Genomic DNA, 8,280 nt, shown 5'->3' with positions numbered 1-8,280 from the left:
ATGTATGTATGTATGTATGTATGTATGTATGTATGTATGTATGTATTTATGTATGTATGTATGTATGAGTGTATGTATTTGTGTGTAAATATGTATGTATGTATGTATTTGTGTATATATGTATGTATTTGTGTGTTGTGTGTATGTATGTATGTGTGTATGTATTTGTGTGTAAATATGTATGTATGTATGTGTATGTATGTATGTATGTATGTGTATGTATGTAAGTATGTGTGTATGTACAGTATGTGTTTATATGTATGTAAATATATATATATACTTATTTTTGATACGTTGTTGTATCTTACTGTATTTTCTTGTATCGTATTGTTCTTATTCCCTGTCCTGTGTTTTCTATGTGTGAGTTTGCACCATTAGAGTAGCACTTTTTAATTGGTTGTATGCTGGCCGTACAATGACAATAAAGGCATACTGATTCTGATTCTACACCCCTCATCTTCCTGCATTTCCTACTGCCATCTCTCTACTGGCTCTTTTTTAATAAAGCCATTTTAAAACAATACCCCCAAAATACTTTAAATAACATTTTGTAAGCTTTTGGAAGACAGAAAAAGAAACCTTCCATAATAGTGAATTTAATAAAAAAAAAACCCCCAGCAGATTAATAATTTCCCTCTATTTGAAAAACTAGGCCAGAATAACAGTTTTTCTTTCCCCCTCAGTGGATTCTCCCTATAAAACAAGAGTAAAGCTCTTGGTGTTTGGTGCAGGATGGCTAGTTAGAGGCATGTTGCTACAGGTCACATTCTTTCCAGGAAGACACAGCATCTCCAAGGTAGTGGGGTCTGTTTCATGGCCATGTCTGGTTAATAATGCTTGCTGCTCTGCTCTGTCTCACCCTCACTTAGGCCTCAGCGACTCCATACACAGCTGATCCAACACACAAACACAGAGACGCACACATGCAGGGGCGCATTCTAGTTTGCCTCTCCCTTTCTATCAACTCGGTGACCTCCTTTTTTTACTGTACAGCTGATATTTTCCCTCTCTCGCTCACTCTTTCTCTCTCTCACACACACACACACACACACAAATGCACACACACACACACACACACTCGCTGACCCCTGGCAGCTGATTCCCCTCGTCCCTTCCCAGAATTTAGTGAGGTGATGAAAACAGCTGCGGTGCTGATCTCAGTCCAGACTGACCAGAATTCCTTTGAATCACAGCTGAGATAAACCCAGATGTTTTATTTTCTTTAACTTTATATCGATTCCACGGAAACCTCCTCATCGTGACTTATTACCATCAATGATCATGACAGGAGAACGACTGAACAATGAAGGACAATTAATTAAGCTGGCATCGGCTGCATTTGGCTGCATCTCGAGCTTGCCCCGGTAATGGGAATGAAAGCTTAAATGGACTGTGAAAGCTGCTTCTGAGAAAGATGGCTCAACTTTCAGTCAAAGTGGCGCTGCTTGTTTTTCTACTTTTTTTTAATGTCATAGTGATACTCAAAAGCTGCAGAACTGAAATGATTCAGCTTTTACTTTCACTGTGACTGTACTCTGAATTAAACCACCCGAGAGCTTTGCACACGCACAACGCCTGACACACACGCTCCCAAAGACCCCCTCTGAAAAAAAAAGAAAAAAAGGAAAAAACAACAAATGACTCCCTGGAAAGCTCACATCATATGAATCCAGTCACACTGCCTCACCGCAAACACAGGCAGGGGTAGGGGACGGGTAAGTCCCTCACTATGCATCTGTGCTGCGTTAGCGCTGCAGGGTTTTTCTAAACAATCCCCTCTCTGGATGAGAGAATAATTTTGCAGCATGCATTTGGAAAACTGCAATAACTTTTGAGTGTGTAACGTTGCCCTTATATGATATAATAGCTGACCACGCTGAGCAGAAACTCAGACAGCTGCTGTTTCTTACTCTAGTGAATGTGTGTGTTGCCAAAGCAAGGACAAACAGGATACTGGCGTCTTTTACAATGCATAGAGCAGCTGCAAAGTTTCTTTCTTGCAGCTGTATCCTAGAGTCGTGTTGCTTGGAGATTTATTAGAACATGCCCTGTCTTCTTTTATCTTGTTCCTATTAACTTTAAAGAAGTTGTTTAACATTCTCAATACGCCAATTTGCTTTAACAATGAAAGTGAGATGAGTGTCAGTGTTGATTATTGAGCTTCAGACGCGCTGGTAGATGAATTTTGTGGCTTATAGACATAGCTAGGTCAGCTGTTTCAAGACTTTAAACTAAGTGAAGCTAACTAGGCTGCTGGTGGTAGTTTCATATTGAGTATACAGACATATTGAAAGCGAGAGAAAAAAACGCTGAAGTATTTAACAATATGATATGGGATATGCATCATTTAAAAAAAAAAAAAAACCCATCAAAAAATAACCCTTAAACCTTGCTGTTAAATCCTGAGTGATATTGAAAGAAGAGATAGCAGATGATATGAGTCGACACAGTCGTTATTAGCCAGTGTGATTGTAGAGATGATGATCTTCCACGCTGATAACTAACCGCTAACAGACGCGCTCTCTACTTGGCTGTTGTCTTATTATCAGCTGTATGGATAACTACAGCAGCCTTAACCTGAGATGAACCTCGCTGTGGGTTTCTGTGGTCTATTTTCTCAAGCTGTCTAAAACAGCCCAGTGGTTTTCGAAATACACTCATCTGCTCGCTCGCTCTCTGCTTTTCCCCGTCTACTCCTGCTCCTCCGCACCGGCCCTGAATGACTCTGTCTTCCTCTCGTCTGTCTCCATCTGCTATCGCGTCTAGCAGTCTGTATTCACCTCTGTCTTTGTCTACCTCTCTTCTTCTGCCATCGCCATCTGCTATAGACTCTCTCTCTCTCTCCCTCGCTCTCTCTTTTTAAAAAAAAAGAAAATCGTAGTGAGCATTGCTCTCCTGCCTGACCATCTCTATTTGGAGAGTGTTCATACTTATCGTACTTTATATATGCAAAACCAACTTTGATATATACTATATAGCACTCGGCGCTTTGAAATGAATCTAAATGACACTGATTTAAACATGGATGTTTTCAGAAAGCTACAAGCGTGTTTGTTTACTTATTTATGGGGTGGGATGCCCAGGCTTTAAGAGTTTTGATGAGGTTAATAGTATGCGGCTCGAGACATTTTACAGATGCAATGCATTCCAAGGGCTGCATAATTGATGAGTGCATGATGACTGAATCCACCTCTGAGAATCACCCAGTTTAACCCCTACGACTATGAAACCACACAGGAACTTATCTATCGAAGTGACAATACCACCAAGCAGAAAAACAACTCTGTCACGTATCTCTACTGTAACCAAATACTCAGAAAACAGCAAAGTTTTTTTTACAATGGAAATCGTTTTTTTCTCTGCATTAGTTGACCAAAACATTGCAGCTGGTCATCAAGTAGCAACTATCCTTCCTCATTTGCAAATGAGCTGTGGGCTTTGGGGCCTTGTGATTATGGCTCTATGTGGCTGCAATTGATCTTTCACACACAACAGCACTAACACACACACATGCGAACATGCACACAAACATTACAAAACATGCTCTCTCTACCTTTATCACAAGGGAAAAAACCTCAAAGTAACTAATTACGAAAGCGCAAATCCAGAAACAAGAACCGCTGGATGTGAATGTGTGAAAACTCACCACAGTGCAATAATCATTGCATCATAATTGAATAGGTTGTTCTCTGATATGGTGCCTATGAAGATAACATTGTTTTTCACTGCTTGCTAAAGCATACTGTATATGACACTAGAAAAATCATTTGTTTTCTGTCTGCAACAGCTATGCTTGAGCTCCAAACAAAAGCTTCATCTCATTTGGTGTTCCCCAGGGTCAGTTTTAGGCCCATTATTGTTTAGTTTGCACTGGTTACCTCTGAGCCAACTTATCAAGAAACCCAATGTGTGTTACCATACTTATGCTGATGATATGCAACTCTATACATATTAACATGTCTCTCTGTAACCTGAGCCCTACTGACACACTTTCAGAGTGCATCAAGGATACCTAGATGTTTAGTTGGGTTTTTTATACAATTAAACAGGGACAAGGTGGAAGTCCTGCTTACATACATTGATTGTTTGGCTGGTTGGTTGGTTGCCGGGTTGGCTGGCGGATTGGTTGGCAGGTTGGTTGGATGGTTGGTGGGTTGGCTGGCGGATTGGTTGGCAGGTTGGCTGGTTGGTTTGTTGTTCCTTCACAGGAAATTGCTTGGTTACAGCAGCTACATTCACACATAAGATATCCACATGTAACACAACATAAAAACACATCACTATCTAATGGAAAAACTAAAAAGTTATTACTAAAAAGAATCATACTAATATATATGTATATATGTATGTAATAAATAATTATAAAATACTCAGTATTACTCACAGTAAAAGTGCCCTGCAGTATCTAAAAAATATTTTTAAAAATTGAAAAAACTTATTTGTCACAACTTTCTCTGGAAAGTGTCACATAGCTCAGCAACCTGCAACATAAAATAGTGATTTTATCATTTAAGATATATCACAAAGGTAAGGAGCATTTTATCCCAGTAGGACAAAAAGTGCATTAATTTGTTTTCTAATCAACTAGACTGCTGACAGGAATACCTACCAGAAAGTAGCTGCTTTAACTAGAAAGCAGAAATATGACCACGACACCTGCGCTGAAGTGGTTACACCAGCTTCCAGTACATTTTAGAATTGATTTCAAAATGTTAATGCTTGTTTTTAAGGCCCCACTAGGCCTATCATGATAACTACCTTTGTTGGACGATATATTTTCTCAGAAATTATTGCGATAAACAATTTTATTGTCATTTGAAGATCATTTTATACCACTGATATAATGATAATGTAATAGCATAATAATGCAAAGGGGGCGGAGGATGGAATTGGAGAGTTGGGTGCTACACTTCGCCTCGCTTCTGCAGTCTCCACTCAGGACGTACACAGTGAGGAATGGAGGACACTACTTGCTTTGTCAATGTGACATGAATAGCCTCTTAGCTGCTAATGTGAAGTGTGGCAATGTTGAGGTAAAAAAAAGATCACAGTCATGTCCATGTATCATACAATAAGTCCATATATAAATTATGTCGATAATTGAGTTATTTTACAATAAGTCGATAATGTAATTATTGTGACAGACCGTGGCCCCTACATGGTCTGGCAGGATCTTTCTGACATGGCTGTGAGCTATGAACCAAGGTCATCTTGAACAGTCTGTCTGGTTACTTACCGGGTCCCCTCGAAAACTGGAGAAACTGCTTTAAGCTTTTACGCTCAAAGCCACTGGAACATCTTACCTTCAATATTAGGTGTGCCCAAAGGCTATCGTCTTTTAAAACTAGACTCAAAACACTCCTTTTTAGCTTTTGTGTCTTTCAGTGTTTGGGTTTGCTTGGCACACCAAGCCTTCGCAACACACCAAACACACAATAATACAGGAGTCTGAATCCGCCTTCAGACGTAACTCAGAACTCACCCTAAAACTACAGGTCATTCTGTTATTTCCCTTCAGTCTCATCCCCTCCCTCTTGTCTCTGTAGGTTTATGAAGCAGATTCATGAAGCCAAAACATTTTAAAACAGTGTGTCTTTGTGTCAATTGCATTCTCTCTCATTCTGTCTGAACACACAGTAAGACATTTTGAATAGCTGTGTGACAATAGTCATTATTCTCATAGTCAAAAGAGGTCTTTATCAGGTACAACAGAAGTCTAACAAATGACCAATACTGTTCTTGTGAGGAGGGTCCCCCCCCGCCCCCACACACACACATACTGATGCATTAATTCAACCCTGCCTGTAATCATTACAAATACACTACTCATAATAAAAATCATCAAAACAAAGTGGTTACCATGAACACTGAGGGATTTTCCCAAACACATCTGTTCTGCATCTGTTAAACCTGCACAGAGTAACAGTGGTGACAGAATGACAGATAAAGAAAGTGGAACTTCATCAAAGGCTGCGTTAATCAGAGCATCACTCAACAAATACACGTGTTCAGCAGATCTCTGCACTAAACAAAGGCAACAAAAACAGAAATGATTAGACGTAATGGGCCAACGGGTTAACAGATCCAGTTCAGTTCGGCTGAGGTCAACATCAAAACTGGAGCTCTGCCCATAATCCCATCTGATCTATGCTGCGGCTGAGAGCCGTCTTCAAACCCTAATCACTTCTAATAGAAACATATTGGATACTCAGTGCTCTATCCTCTCTCTCACTCACTTATGCACCACATTTGTCTTCCTTTCTTGATCCTCCTCATCCCCTACCAGCTTCAACTCTCTCTCCTGCTGTTTTCTCCTCCTATCCTTCAGACTCCTTGCTGAGTGTGGATGCCTCCTTCTAGCTCTGGCCAAGGATCAGTTTACAGTATTTCAGCTTTTCAGGCAGCAAATCAGCCAACAAATTAGTCATTCAAGATACAAAATAAAGGACACAAGCAGCTATCCAACCAGCCATTTAGCAAACAGGTAACAGCTAAATTATTCCATATGTTAATAGTCATTGTGTTGTTGTTTTCAACAAATCCCATAAAAAGACCAAAGCTACCAATAAAATTTCCCTCTAACAATGTGTGTAGCCAAAGCCAGACAGCTTTTCAATACCACAGAGCTCAACTGTTGCCCAAAAAGGATTAAAGAAACACATCAATGAGTCATACTGTTGTTTTGGGTGACATATCCTGTCATTATGGTGAACATGGGCACTGTAGTTTATTTAAAGTCAATCCCACATACACCGTCCATACTGCTAGAAATACCCACTTGAACACGAGCAGGAGTCAGTGGATGAATAGTCCCTAAATTTGCTCTATTACAATAAATTATACTGCAATGCCCTTTTAGGAAAAAACTGGGCTTTTAGAAAAATGAAACTATATATCTATGAGCTGTTTCTAAAAATTTATGTGGGGAGGTTTTGTGGGACGGACGTGCACACTGATGTTTAATATAGAGTAATGCCTTATCCTTGGCAAGTAAATTCCTGTTTTAAACTCATGCCTAAGTATAAAACATGTCATTGACAGCAGTGTGTGTCTGAGGTGACATAAGATTTAGCATGCTAAAGCTAAAACACAGGACACGGACATGTTCATCAAAGTGGTCGATCCATTCACACATTTACTGACCAAAAGAAGAGGACTTCACTTTCACTCTACAAATACATGTGTTCAGCAGATTTCTGCACTAAAAAGGCAACAAAAACAGAAATGATTAGACAAAATGGCAAAGGATGATATAGTTTTGCTAACTGTTTTAGCATTGGCGTTTTAACAAGACTACATCTAAGCTAGTGTCTCTGTGAGGCTGTACTGCCACAGCGATGCTTTGAGCAAAATGCTAACGTTGGCATACTAGCATGCCCACAAAGACAACGCAAATATACAGATATTTAAAAAGTTTGTTTTTCATGCCCACTATTTTAGTTTTGAGAGTTAGCAAGGTAACATTAGCATGCTAATTTGAAGTTCAGCTGAGGCTAATGGGAATTAATGTCTGTTCATGTTACAGCAAACCATCCAATAGCTGCTGGAGCAAAGTGATTAAGCTACCAACCAACCGACAGACAGACACTGCTTAAAGACAAATGCTTTAGTGATGGCAATTGGTGCTTTCATTGGTGCACACTTGGCTTTGATTGTCTAGTCTTTCATAGTCTGAATCGACTACCTGTGCACTGTACTGCGCATGAGGATGTTATTTGAGAACAACCGGATGATTCAAAGACAGTCTAAGGCTTGGATGTTTCCTGTTGAACAATGATCACAGCTAGAATACTGTGTCAAAATACTGTATGTTATTGATTTCAACAGCTCAACTACTTAGGTGTGACTCACAGAGCAGTTCCACAACTCAGCCTTTCCAAACAACACTGTCTGGGCGAGTCAGTAATACAGTCATCCAACCAAACATTTTGGCATTAGCCTTCATTGAGAATGTGAACCAACTGGTCAGCCAGTCATTCAGTCTGTCAGTCAATTGGTCATTATTACAGAAAACCATTAATCCTGTCAGTCTCCAGAGACAGCAGTGCAGGTGTAAGTCTCTCCCCGCATCAGGATATCTGCATGGGCCTCCTGACAGCAGGTGACTAGAAACCTGTCAACACACTGCAGACCTGATTGGCTGATTCACAGACACACACACACACATACACAATCACACAGAGCCACAGCTGTTTGTTTTGGAGAGATTAGGAAAAAGGGAGATGAAGATATATTTTCCAACTTCTCTCAGCCTGTGATTCAGATAGAGATGAAGGGAGA

The sequence above is a fragment of the Scomber scombrus genome, chromosome 10 (genome assembly GCF_963691925.1).
Source record: "Scomber scombrus chromosome 10, fScoSco1.1, whole genome shotgun sequence".
NCBI lineage: Eukaryota > Metazoa > Chordata > Actinopteri > Scombriformes > Scombridae > Scomber > Scomber scombrus.
The sequence above is the reverse complement of the archived record's forward strand: the minus strand, read 5'-3'. Positions refer to the sequence as shown.